This window comes from Rhineura floridana, chromosome 1 (assembly GCF_030035675.1).
Source record: "Rhineura floridana isolate rRhiFlo1 chromosome 1, rRhiFlo1.hap2, whole genome shotgun sequence".
Classification (NCBI taxonomy): domain Eukaryota; kingdom Metazoa; phylum Chordata; class Lepidosauria; order Squamata; family Rhineuridae; genus Rhineura; species Rhineura floridana.
This window is the reverse complement of record NC_084480.1, coordinates 186,499,079-186,512,418: the sequence shown is the minus strand read 5'-3', so window position 1 is coordinate 186,512,418 and position 13,340 is coordinate 186,499,079. Positions and strand designations below refer to the sequence as shown.

Sequence of the window (13,340 nt, the reverse complement as noted above, 5' to 3'; positions counted from 1 at the left end):
ACTTTAAGATGGAAGAGGTCTTCAGTCAGTTAATGGCAGAATGAATACCCAAGAGACTTTCTGTCTCCATAATTGTCTGTTTCCTTGCTTCCTTATTACATTTCCAAATTTCGCTTCTAAACTTTTGGATTTACTGGGCTCCCAAGCCAAAGTGCTGAGAATTTTCCTCATGTGCCCAGAGATGAGTGTGAGCATGAGCTGCCCCATTTATAGCTGTATGGAAGACTTCCACAGATGCATTGGGGTACATATGCATGACTGTACCTGATATTGTAATAAATTAGGAAACTGCAGTGTGTGGGGTATCCTTTGAATACAGATTCTCTGGCTGTAGAGACTAAAATTGTCTTGGTTGTCATCGTATCTTTGAATACTAATGGATACAATCCAGCTATAGATTAAGCATAATATATATAATTGATTTCACTGGACGAGTTAATCTAATGCTTGGTTCTTTTCCATTGAAATCAATGAGGCAGGATTTGGTAAAGTACTTTTTACTGAATTTGGACATGATGCAGCCAAAGTAATTATAAGAAATAGATTTGTATTGGAAAATAAATAATTTTAAAAAACTAAACAGAGTGGACATGTATTAAGAGCTTGCTTTCTACACCTACTTTATGTGGTACTCATGTGGCAAATGCAAGGGTGTGTGCATCTGTGTGTCCTTACAGCCTGAATTGTTGTTTCTGAAAGTCACTTGACCTCTTGGCTCTATTCCTCTTTAAAGTTCTTTGGAAATCCATATGCAAAGTACTTTATCTGTCACTCCAGGTTCTTTTGCTGGCATTTTTCACAGTAGGATACAAGAGCCTTTCTAGAGGAGCCAAGAATTATTAAAAGACTAAATTTTTGTGCTAGAAAACCATTGCTTATGTAAGGTTTCAAGCAGAGAAGAGTTTCTATTAAGTCCTTGTACTCTTCTCTGCATCAGCTTCTGGGATGTTCCTTGAAAAGTTTTCATCATTTCTCTTTTAGGTTTTGCATAAATTATGCTTCAATGAATATATTTCAGGTGAGCACTTATTAGATATGAGTGTATGTACATAGATAACATATTGCTTTTTTATAATAGTCAAGCCCTATTTTTTTTTTAATAATAGCAAGTTGAATTCCAGGTTTTGATGATGTTGCTGAAAGATGGAAGGATAGAATGTTGTTACTTAGCTACATACCATAAGGTACAAAGGAAAAACAAGCCAAGTGCTCATGATATTCACATAATATAACTTGCAGTTTTATCCATTATTACCATAGGAAGGTCTTTTGGGGGTATGCACCAGTCTTAAGACGTGAGTTGTATCTGTTTCAGCTTTCAGAATCAGTCTGGTCTGTTTCAGAGCCATTTTGTGTATTTCCAATTCAAATCTTAGATCTATTAAAATTTAGGCTGTTTTTCCCCATTCACTATAATGGGTAAGCTGAAAATGACTATAAAATGTGTGTGAGGTTTTTTTCCACAGAAGTGATGAGATTTCCAGGTATAGCAAACCCTTCTGAGTGGATTAAGCCTGCCAAATTGTACACAGATAAATCCAGGTGTTGGGGAGGGGGTATTGTTTAGGACATCTTTAAAGTTTGAATTTTAATACAAAGGAAAAATCTCTTTTTTATTTTCTGCCAGAATTGGATGCAATTTCCAAGCAGTACCATCCTTCTGAGGAGATGAAGCCTGTCAAATTTTGGAATGATCATTGTAGTGGTTCTTATGCAGTGCTGGACTTTACCATTTTGGAGTGGGTACGATTGGAATCATGGGGGTAGGGGGGATAAAAGAGAGCATGGATCCCCAGGGAAGGCTGGGGTGGTGAAAATGTCACCCCCCAGCTAGGGCCTGTTATCCCAAGAGTAACTGACTAGGGAGTTGCTTCGCTCCCCCCATTTTTAGGGATACAGGCTCTTCTTCCTGGGGAAGAGAGATACCTCCATTGACTTGAATAGGGGAAGGAACTGGTGGGAAAAATAGCATAGATTTCCAAGAAAGACAGAGATGGGGAAAATTCATCATCCAGCAAAGGTCCCTGTTATCCCAAAGTTCATTTGTGGGGCATGGACATCTGCACCCTCATAGATTTGGGGATACATCTCTCTTCTCTAGCAGAGAGATCTCTCTCCATTGACTTACATAGGGAAAGAGATGATGGTAAAAGAGCACAGAACCACAGGGGGGAAAGTCACCCTTAGCAAGACTTTGTTCCCTCAAGAGTCTGTGGGGAATGGGCTTCTGTTCTCCACTCCCTGCCCCCAACCCAGATTCTTGGGGATGGAACGGTGATCTTTCCCTTAGACTTACATAGGGAAAGGCATAGATCTATGTGCGAAAACAATCATTCCTTCCCCAAATCACTGTGATTGGAGTGCCTTGGGAAAATAATTCACTATGATTAAACCTAGACCTGTCCATCAATATGAAAGATTCCTCCCCCACCTCTCCACCCATTCCTCTCTCATGCTCTGGGTATTTCCCCAGTCACCTTGGTTTCATTTCTTAGAAAAAACAAATAGCCATGCATTTTTGGACAACCAAGGGCACAGAGCTACTCAGAAGCTCAAGGAGCCCCTCATGTGACTTAAAATGTAATGTTAATGGCTTGATCTGACTTGGAAACATGTGAACCTTTCCCAGATCACCTCGATTCACTTCACAATTTCAGGTACACACAGAGATATGTACACCTAGTATTTACTGGAAACACGTTCATATATTTTCAGTATTATAAATACTGAATAAATGAACATGTGCATAAAACAGCCTTAAAACCTGGTGGCTTCCATATGATTTGGGCTACAGCTCCTGTCAGCCCCAGGTGGCATGTATATCTTTACCAAGTGTAGGAGTTCTGATCCATGCATAAAAGGCCTCTGCTCATACCTGTTTCCCTATTCAGTAAAGAGGTGGAAACATATAGTTCTCTGCCTATTCATTACAATGGATGGTAATCAGTGTTCACAGGAGATCAGACGCAAATGTATTTGGGATGGGAAAGTTGCCATATTTTGTTCATTCATAAATTCAGCATTTATAACTGAGTTAATGCTTTCTAATTGTAATGGCTAATCTGTTGAGCTCATAGCAGTGTTTTTTCCCCCTGCACAAAAGAATATTTTTTTTGTATTAATCTTCTGTAATTTCTCTTTCTCAAGCCTTTATTTGTATTTGTAACCACTTGGAGGTTATGTTTGTTTTTTTACTTAGCTTGTTTTATATTGATGATTGTGAGGATGAAACTTGGGTTCTTTATTCAATTATGAAAACTGGAGATATGGATGTACTTTCTTTAAATTTTTGAAATACTGCCATGAATGCCAGGTGGTTCAGCAGGTTACTGGATTATATTTTCACTAGACGATTGAAGTAAAGCCAATATTTTGACTTATAAATGAGAGACTTCTAGACAGCTCCTGAGTGCTTTGGAGCATACTTGCATGTAACTAGTCATAGGATCATAGTCTAGCTTCTTTATCATTATCTGCCTTGTACACTGGCCAGGAGAGAAGAGTGTGGCTGCAGGCTCCCTACTCTGACCCCCAGAAAGTGCAGCTATAATTGAAAAAGATGTTTGTCATTTGCTCTGCCACCAGCCACTTTGAAAAAACAGCTGTTGTGGGATAAATGCCACCTCCCCCCCGAGCTAGCCACAACTGCTGAGGATGACCAGATGTATTGATGGAGGAAGGACAGGTGCACTGATAACTTCTCCTACGTGTCCTTCCAAGGATGAATGCAAGATAGAAAAATGTATCACAGTCCTTTGTACAGCTACAAAGGAATAAGTTCAACTGAACTCAGTGAGACTTTCTTCTGAATGAAAACAGGTAGGAATGGGCTGTAATCAGGTGTGTGAGTCTTATATGAGCAGAGCTTGGAAGATTACTTTTAAAAAGTAATAAATTACAGTTTAGCAATTACCGTTACAATTACAATTGGTCTGAAAGTGACTGATTACTTTACTTTTTCTCAAAAGTAATCAGTACAGTTACATTTCAGTTATTTTTTTTTAAAAAAAATGCCTACAAGTTGCTGGCCTTGGCTGCTGCACATCTAAGTAGCCTAAAACAACATTAAAATTAGGCGCGCACACACAGAGGGTAGTAGAATAATGTGAAGTGTGCCCCCATCTCCTCCCTATCTTGCAAGATCCCCCCAGTCAGAGTGGAAGTAAGCAGGTTCATAGCACAATTTTAAAAGATCCTATTTGCATAATGTTTGCTCACTGAATAACCCTGCCTGGGCCAGTCTAACCTAGCAGGGTTGTTGTTGTCAGGCTTAGGTGGGCAACACAGCCATTTCCAGACAGGACAGTAGGAGTTAAGGGAAGAGTGAAGCCGTTAATTAACAGCACTTGGCAGAAACGCCCAAGGTCAGGCTGCAGCTGTAACGGATAAGTGAAGCAGCAATAAAAAGGCTTCAATGAGCACACAGAGGTGTGGGGGTAATAGGAAAGCATTATAGAGTTGGTTGGTAAGCAAGAGACGGAGCACGGTGTGAAAACAGTAAAGTTTTGTTTTCTTAAAGACTTGGCTGATGGTCTATTATTTCGGTCGGCGACTGGCACAGATAAGCAAGCTAAAATGCTACTGGACTCTACTGGTTATACTGGTAAATTGGTGCTGCACTCTACAAGGGTTATGGGCCCAGTTCCAAACCAGTAACACCCAGTTAAAACCAGTGAGCAAGCTTGTGCTACGCCGGACAACTGAAGGAAGCTGAGCTGGTGAGCTGTGGGAGAGCGGCAAAGCAGAGATAGAGAACCATGTTGCCTGGAAACCAAAGTGATAAGAGGTCTGCAAGAATGACTGGAGTAACTTTGGCTGGCATTCCACTGGAACGTCTCTCTGAACGAAATTACTCATGCTGGCGGCTGCGGATGCAAGCCTATCTAAACAGAGAAGATTTATGGCAGGTAATTGACCAACAACCCCCCTCCGTTCCACCACCTGCTGAATGGCTACGCTTGGATGAAAGAGCGAAGTCATTAATTATCTTGGCTGTTGGAGACTCGCAACTACTGCTTCTAAGAGGTAAAGAAACTGCTAAAGAAATGTGGACTGCTTTAAGAGCATATTATGTTCAAGAAACAGCTAGCAGTAGAATAAGTCTTGCGAGAAAACTATACAGAATGCAGCTAACTGACGAAGTAACTGTCAAAACACTTAATGAACATTACAAGCCTGTTTGTAGAATTACAAGAAAGGGGAGTGGAACACTCTGAAACGCAGCAGATCTATATCACTCTTTCAACACTTAATGACTCTTGGAATCCTGTTATCAGCGCACTTGAAGCGATGCCCGATTCTGGACTTTCGTTTCGATGTGTTGCAGACAAACTAAAGCAAGAGTGGGAGAGAAGAAAAGAAACAAAACAAAGGCAAGAGGGACGGAACGAAAGGAGTGAAAGAAAAGAAAAGACTGAGATAAAGGCATTTGGGACTAAAGCTTGTTACAACTGCGGCTCCTTGCATCATTTAAGGCGGGACTGTGACTTACTGAGAAGGAGGAGGGACGGAAGAAAACCCTCACACGTGCAGTTGGTGAGTGCAAAGACAAAGAATGAAAAAGACTTTGTTAACAGAGACAATAGTTTGTGGGTCCTGGACCCACCCATTCACTGATAAAAGATAAAAGTCTATTTAAAACAATGGTGCCAGCTCATGAAGACGTGAGTTTAGCTGATGGCACTAAACAACAGGTGATGGGTAAGGGTACTGTACAGTTATGAGCTTTACAAACAATAATGACAAATGTTTTATTTGTGCCTAATTTAACTAACAACATTCTGTCAGTTTCAAAACTATTGCAAATGAATTATAGTGTGTTATTTAGTAACAAGAAATGTGAAATAATGAAAAGGGGAAAGGTGTGCCTAAAAGGATATTGTAAGGAAGGCATGTTCTATGTAAATGTAAACCCTGCAGTACAAGCCTCACTAGTAACGCATAAGAAAACACATGATAGATGTATCCATGAATGGCACCGAAGGCTGGGGCATGTAAATTATGAGACTGTGAAAAAGGCAGAGCAATTCAGTGCTGATGTACAACTAAAAGACTGCAAGCAATACATGCAGTGTGAAGTATGTCAGCAGACAAAGGCCACTGTAGCTCCAATTAACAAAGTAGCTGAAAGAAATACAGATAAGCCTTATCAGACAATACATGTTGATTTAGCGGGACCATTTCCCAAAACAAAAGGTGGTGCTAAATATTTTCTCGTGATTGTTGACGATTTTTCAAGATTTTGTCATGTAAAGTTATTGAAAACAAAAGATGAGGCTGCAGAGCAATTAAAACGTTTTCTAAACAGAGTAGAAGTGCAGCATGGTACACAGGTGCAACACATTAGATCTGACCAGGACGGGGAGTTCACAGGAAAGTCCCTGGAAGAATATTTGGAAATGAAAGGAATAAACCTTGCTGTAAATGTGAATCAGAATGGGACAGCTGAAAACAAAACATTGCAGGATGCAATGAGAGCAATGTTAAAGGATTCATGCCTTGATCAATCTTTCTGGGGAGAAAGTTTAATGTATGCTGCTTATATTCAAAACAGAGTACTGCATAGAACTATTGCCATGTCGCCATATGAACTGTTGTACAAAAGAAAGCCCAGACTACTACACATACTGAGATTTGGTTCCCCATGCTGGGTGCATGTTCCCAAGGGAAAGAGAAAGGGAAAATTGGCTCCCAGAGCGAAAAAGGGATATGTGTTGGGGTTTCAACATGTGAATTACCGCGTGTGGGTTCCACAGGATGGTAGTGTAACACTCAGCAGGAGTGTTAGAACACAAGAACAAGACTCAGAGAATCACAAAACATATGTAAATCTAGATTGCAGTGACACAAATGGCATAAATGCAACAGAGCCTGCTCAACAAATAAAACAGGAAAGGGAAGAAACAAAACAGGAGATAGAGACAAGCAGCTCTGATTCCAGTAGCAGTGCATCAAACACAGATACAGAAACAGAACAGGAACAAGAAACAGAAATACTGAGGAGGTCAACACGACAAAACAAAGGGAAACCGCCAGAACGTTTCCAAGTATCAGCCATACAGGGTGAGACAAACAATGAGGAAAACAAACAGTGCAAAGTAATAACAGACAGTGATACCCTGTTCATAAATAGCATAAGAGAACGAATGGCAAAGTATGCTCAAGAAGGTGACAGTGACTGTGCATATATGTGTTAAATGTGTTCATACTCAAAGAATGTAGACAATTGCTTAACATGCCTAAAGACTGTACAAATGTAAAAATGTAAAGCAATGTAACTTTGTAAATGAAAAATGTATACATGTACACGCAATGGATTGTAACTCACGATGTCTGTCTGGAGGGTGGGGGCTGTCAGGCTTAGGTGGGCAACACAGCCATTTCCAGACAGGACAGTAGGAGTTAAGGGAAGAGTGAAGCCGTTAATTAACAGCACTTGGCAGAAACGCCCAAGGTCAGGCTGCAGCTGTAACGGATAAGTGAAGCAGCAATAAAAAGGCTTCAATGAGCACACAGAGGTGTGGGGGTAATAGGAAAGCATTATAGAGTTGGTTGGTAAGCAAGAGACGGAGCACGGTGTGAAAACAGTAAAGTTTTGTTTTCTTAAAGACTTGGCTGATGGTCTATTATTTCGGTCGGTGACTGGCACTGATAAGCAAGCTAAAACGCTACTGGACTCTACTGGTTATACTGGTAAATTGGTGCTGCACTCTACAGTTGTGAGACTAAAATGAAGGGGAGGAGAGCCATGTACAATGAATTGAGGTAGGATTTGAAGATGATGATCATAGAAGCATAGAATAGTAGAGTTGGAAGGGGCCTACACTTGTACAAGTTTATAGAACATAGCTTGTACTTTAGTTCAGTGCAATGTGTGAACAAGCTTTCAAAGTTATTGTTTTACATGGCAAACAAGACCAATGAATGGCTTTTAATCTAGGACAAGCTTCCCCAACCTGGAGTCTTCCAAATGTAATTGGACTCCCAACTCCCATCAGCCCCAGAGAAAGCATGGCCAATGGTCAGGGATGGTGGCAGTTAGAATTCCAAAATGCTCTACTCTTTTCTGTCTCCCCCGTGGGATGCTATAAACTCACTTTGACAGCCAACCCAATTCCTGTGAATAATAACTGACATAGAGAAAGCACACATGGTTTGGCCTACCTTCACAGGCAGCAGCTTGGGAACAACAGCAATTGTAGCCATGCTGCCCAATGTGTGAATTAACTTTTGCCACAATTGGGCAAGTAACAGTCATGCAAACAACAAGGTGCATCATCAGTGGCTTTAAGGGGGTTGAGTGGAGCGCATGGAACCACTGTTGTTGCTTCTATGGATGAAAAGGATAAAGGTAAATGAAATGCAAATAGAAAAAGACAAACAAAAGACAGTGATGATTTCCTAAATGCAATATCATACCATCCACAACAAGGTTCCTACAAGTAAGGCATTGGCCATGGGCTACTCACTATCTCTCATCCTAATCTGCCCCTCAGGATGAAAACAACAGAGGGGAACAATGAACACCCCAAGGAAGAAGGGCACACTGAGCATGGTGTTTAACTATGATTTTAACAGCCTTACAACTCACAAAGCAAGTTTACAGTCAGGAAGTCAGTTCCATGACTAGGAGCACAAGTACTGAAAGTGACTGCTTGAGCATTTAAATGGAAACAGACTGCCTTCAAGTCGATCCAGACTTATGGTGACCCTATGAATAGGGTTTTCATGATATTCAGAGGTGGTTTACTATTGCCTTCCTCTGATGCTGAGAGGCAGTGAGCAACCCAAGGTCACCCAGTGAGCTTCATGGCTGTGTGGGAATTCCAACCCTGGTCTCCCAGGTCATAGTCCAACATTCTAACCACTACACTACACTGGACTTCCCTGCAAATGATCAGATACATGCTCTGAGAAGGAAGTAATGCCTTTATATTAATGCCTCAAATAGACTTTACATGCATTTTAATTTTATTTAAAAATGTGGGTAAAAATGAATTTGTCGGTGGAGAAGGGAAATTATAACTATCTTAGATGCTGGCAATACATTTATCTTGATGCTGATCAGTGAATACAGTAACATCAGTAAAAAATATCAGTTTGGGCCAAAGCTTGTGCAATCCACCATAAGTCCAAGGGACACAATAAGCCAGAAACTGACATCAATAGCTGTAAGAAGTTCAATAAAGAAAACTATGGGTGCAGGGAGAGTGAAAGGAAATCCATCAGACTGGCTGAGAAAGCAAGACTCTAATAAGGAAGCAGCAGCTGTGGAATTGCAGATGTGCATGGAGAATTATTTATCAGCCCAATCATGGAATCTGCAATGATCTTTCAAGTCCCAGCTACATGACAAATGGTCTTTAAAGTTCCAGCTGCTCTCTCAGAGACACTGCTTGTGAGTTAAGTCCCGCAATGGGAAAGGGGGGGAGAAGCAGCGGCAGCATACAAGGTCAATGGCACCCTTAAACAGTAATCCTGAAGGTACTTCCTGTTAAGCCTCCCAGTTATGAACGGTAAGAAACAGCTATCTTTACAAAATACCTTTCAAAGACAGAACCTTGGAATCATTCAGCCTCAGCATAAACAGCAATGCTTGAAGCAAACTTTCCTGTGCTTTGCCAATATTAAAACGTATCAATATTAGATAAATACACAATTTTTTAAGGACAAAAGAAAAACATAGGGAGGGGGAAAGGAGAAAGAGGAGGGCAGAGCTGCAAAACTAATGACTACAACCCTGAAATCGCAGCTGTTAATTCCACATGTGGAGGAGCATCTGGGTTTCAGAGATGCAGGGAAGGCACGCTGCATTGTTAGGGCTGGATTCTGCTTAACAGCAGCTTTGACGGCAGAAACAGGGATCCAGAGCTCTCCGGTCTCGAGCTTACGAGCTCATAAATGCAAATAAATGGAGGTGGAAGCTCTGGGAGGGGAGAGGCAGTTACAGAGCAATGCAATTCAGGCGGGAAATTTGAATGAAGTCTTGGATTCTCTGACCTTTGCAGCTGCCCAGAGCCTGCGGGGCTCCTCTCTCGACAAGGATGCTCAAAAGTGCCAGCTGCACTCTGAACGGGGAAAAGATCTGCGCCCATGTGGCGCGGGGTCTGGTGGTGACATGCCTGCGGGAACAGCATGCCTGGCACCAGCCCTGAGTATGCTCACCTTGCCCTCCCCACGCCTCTGTTCTTTTCTCCTCGGCTGGGGGGTAGGCGGCAGGCATGAGAGGGAAAGACTCAAGGGGGAAAGACGCAAGGGGGCACGCACACACACACATCATCATCACTCACCTCAGCTCTTCACCTCCATTCTGCTGCTTACCCTCTGGCATGGTCTGGCTCTCCACTTCCTCCCTCATGCCTCCTAACACAGAGCATGAGGGAAGAGCTACACTGCACAGAAGTGCAGTGTGAGGCATATGTCTTTTGTCCACCAATCACAGGAGCAGAAGACTTCCCCTGCTCCCCCCTTCTAAGTAACGTCCAAAAGTAACATCCAAAATGTTATTGTTACTGCTAAAAAGTAAGGAAATTGCTAGTCGTTGTGTTACTAGCAAAATGTAATGAAGTTACCCACTCATTACTTAAAATTGTAATGAATTACAAGTAACTCGTTATTTCTAATGAGTTACTTCCAAGCTCTGTATATGAGCAACCGATTATCTGGCTGTCTCCTACTACTGCTCTTTCTTCCAAAATATGGGAGAGGGTTCTGTCTTCCTTTCCCTGGCACTTGAAATGAATGCTACAGCAGATTCATCAAGGAAAATGGTCAAAATAGTCTCTAAGGAGCGACTGGGAAATTGCCTCATAAGGGGGTAGATTATACTTTCTCTGACCCCTTGATAAAATTCAGTAATAGGCAAAAAACCTTGCGGTTTAAGAATGTACCTATAGCCCACAGATATTTCTATCCAACTTTAAAAAGCAGGGAAATTGGCAGCTATAGTGAATGCACCAGGGGAGCAGGAGACCTGACCTCCTCTCTGAGATATTGTACTGCCCTACAAATTTGTCAGAATGCAAACACAATTTGGGTTGGTCTTTCACAGTCCAATCCACTTGCTGTGTAGCTTGGAAGAATTTGGTAACAGGTGATCAAGAGGGTTGTGGCGCAGCAATTGCAAGTACTCTTGGATGAAACAGATTATCCTGACCCATTCCAGCCTTGGTTCAGGCCTGGTTATGGGACTGAATTGGCCTTGATTGCCCTGATGGATGACTTTTATCAGGAGAAGGACGGGGGAGTGTGACCCTGTTACTCTTACTCGATCTCTCAGCGGCTTTTGATGCCATTGACCATGGTATCCTTCTGGGCCGGCTTGGTGAGATGGGTATTGGAGGCACTGTTTTAGAGTGGTTCCAATCCTATATCCAAGGTCATTGTCAGAGAATAGCATTGGGTGATTGTCTTTCAGCCCACTGGCAGATGTGCTGTGGGGTGCCGCAGGGTACCATCTTGTCCCCCATGCTGTTTAACATCTATATGAAGCCCTTGGGGCTGGTCATCAGGAGATTTGGGGTGAGGTGTCAGCAGTATGTTGATGATACCCAGCTCTATTTCTCTGTAACATTTGAATCAGGAGAGGCCATCCAAGCCCTTGGCTGCTGCCTGGACTTGGTGGTGGGCTGGATGAGGGCCAATTAACTGAGTCTGAATCCTAGCAAGATGGAGGCACTTTATTGTTTTTTTGGGGGGGTGTGCCAGAAGAGCACACAGTGCACCTTCCCTGGATCAATTTTGACTCCTTTGGGGGTGATATGGTAACCCTATCTGCCCCCTCCCTGCATGGCTCATGACACATGCCTATATTTCATTGGAAGCCAGGATTAGACATCCACTCTCCCATCCATTCTGAACAGAGGAGTGGTGCAAAGAGCTTCTTTCTGTGAGCAAGTGTTGTGGTGGATGACGTTGGTGCCCTTTTTTCCATAGATGGGAAGGCTGATGTGGGAATGCCTGCACCATTTTGTGGTCCTGTCTCTTGTACTAGTCTTTTAGATGTGGCAGCCGTTTTGTGTTGTGTCACATCCCTATGACACTTTCTCAAAATTCCAAATGTGACCACAGCCCAAAATGGTTGCCAACTACTGCATTAAATGATACCACCTTTGTAAAGTTAACTCTCACAAATTTTCTGAAACAAAATACAGTGGTTGTTTGTTCCGACAAGAGCACCAGTCTCTCTCTGAAATAGTTACTAAGATGAATTTTCCAGATTGTTTTCAAACTCCTCAGTTTAAAAGAGTAAAATTTTAATGTTTCAAATTTTCAAAATGCGACAGAGGTCTGACTTGTTGAATTTGAAACCAGCACATTTAGATTCTGTAAGCAGTAAATTTAAGCCCCTGTAAGGGGCTGATCATTGACACATAAATCTCTAAAATGATCTGGTCCATATTCTTCCCATCCCCTAAAAAGAGGGATATTTACTTTCTGCTTGTGGCAAGGATTCATAGTTAAACGGAAGCGAAGAGGACTCTACGTGTTATGTTAACATCTTCCAGACTAAGATGTTTTTTTTAATGGATTCTCCATCAAACTGCTGTTTCTTACAATATAAGGGGAAAAGATATCATTTGCAAAGAACATAATGGAAGATGGTTATTTATTCTCTTAAATGGCTTTCCAATTTATGTTAAGGAGTATATCCATTCTGTTAATGGAAACTCTGTTGTTCAACTTCTCTCTGTGTTTTTAAGTTTCCACTTCACTTCTTTATCCATTGGCTCAAAGCTGTCAAAGGGACCGCTTGACGTTTGGAACAGCTAATCTTCCGCTTCTAACACTCCACTGAATAACCTTATGAGTAATTCTGCCTGTCTTTATAATTTGATATTAACTTGTTAATATTTATCTGAATAGTATTCATGTTAAATGTAGGAACGTTCAATGGATTAGCCAAAAAGAAAGATGAAATATTGCAAATTCTTCATCTTAACTTAAATGCATTTTTTCAATTATTTCTTTTTTTGCGGGGAAGATAGCTTTGCATTTCCCAAGCTTGTTTTGATTTTTAACAGATATTGATACTCTGCAATTATTTGTAGATGAAAGGAAGGTTTTGTTTTTTTGAACAGATATTGTGGAACAAATAGGTTGCTCCAACGTTAACATAAATATAAAAAATAATTTAATGGTTTTATTATCAAACAAATGGATAGAGGACATGCATTTTTGTTTTCAAATATTTGTTTCACGGTTTCTTCCTCTTTCCTTTTTTGCTATGATTCTGATCCTGTCTATGCTTACTTGGAAATATGCCCCATGTGCACAGAATCAACTTTAATATTATTGTAGATAGTTTATTTTAGCATTACATTTATATCCCATTTTTTCTC

General features: G+C 41.3%; 1 protein-coding gene across 10 annotated transcripts in view; it reads left to right on the top strand.

The window, feature by feature from the left end:
- The window catches only part of CTNND2 (catenin delta 2), a 1,018,171-nt gene that overhangs the window by 145,477 nt on the left and 859,354 nt on the right, over positions 1-13,340 (top strand). The window lies entirely within an intron of this gene.